The sequence below is a fragment of the Austrofundulus limnaeus genome, unplaced genomic scaffold (assembly GCF_001266775.1).
Source record: "Austrofundulus limnaeus strain Quisiro unplaced genomic scaffold, Austrofundulus_limnaeus-1.0 Scaffold620, whole genome shotgun sequence".
NCBI lineage: Eukaryota > Metazoa > Chordata > Actinopteri > Cyprinodontiformes > Rivulidae > Austrofundulus > Austrofundulus limnaeus.
Window position 1 is genome coordinate 283,566 of NW_013953022.1, and position 1,046 is coordinate 284,611.

Here is a 1,046-nt window from a genome sequence, read left to right on the forward strand (position 1 = left end):
GTTTCATCATGGTTCAGTTTAAACAATAAAAACTCAACTAAAATAAAAATCTAACACTGTGTTCAGACACATCCAGAAAACACAACAGAGTCATATTTCTGTGGATTCAGCTCAGATTCATGACTTTGTGAGTTAAAACTGTCGACTGAAAAACTTTGTGTGTCTGCTGCACATTCAGGTGAGAACAACGTTGGTTTTGATACATCCCAATGTGGACGTAGAACCTGAGAACGCAACTTTTTTATGCATACGCACCGTTTTTACATGAGGCCCTGGTGATGTTTAGGCCTGGACTTGAAAATCCTTTTGTATCTACTCCATGATTTGGAATTGCTACTAAACTTTTCTGAGTTGAATAAAAAAATCTCACTTAAACATTATGCACTTTATTAAATCACTAATTATAGAATAAAGTTTTTTTTATTTATGTAGTGATATAGAAATATACCTAATTCCACACAAATAGTTTCCAGGTGAGAAGTTCCGGTTCTTGAAGTGGGCGTGGTGTATATAGGGGAGCTGCGGCGCTCATTCAGGGATGTGTCGTCTTTGTTCTCCCACTGTGTGGCTTGTGTCTGGACTCTGGCAGCAGAAAGTAACAAATCGCTGGCTGGTGCATGTTGCGCTGATGTTCTGGTGGTAGGTGTTCTCTCTCTCTGCACTTTAGCTAATCTTGGTCAGAAAATCTAAACTGAAGTGTGATCATAGGTAAAACGCCACTGCGCTGGTGGCGATGGTGTGCTGCTGACCTCAACTTAGGACATTGTGGGTTGGTGGGCAGAATACTTCGAAGACCTCCTCAATCCTACTGACACATCTTCCCATGAGGAAGCAGAGCCTGAGGACCCTGGGTCGGACTCTCCAATCTCTGGAGCCGAGGTCACTGAGGTGGTTAAAAAGCTTCTATGTTTACATCCTGGGTTTTCTATTCGGGCACTGACGGAAGGATATGTGCATATGTGTATGTGTATGTATGTGTGCATGTATGTTTATGTGTATGTATATGTATGGGTATGTATGTATATGTAGGTATGTATGTATATGTA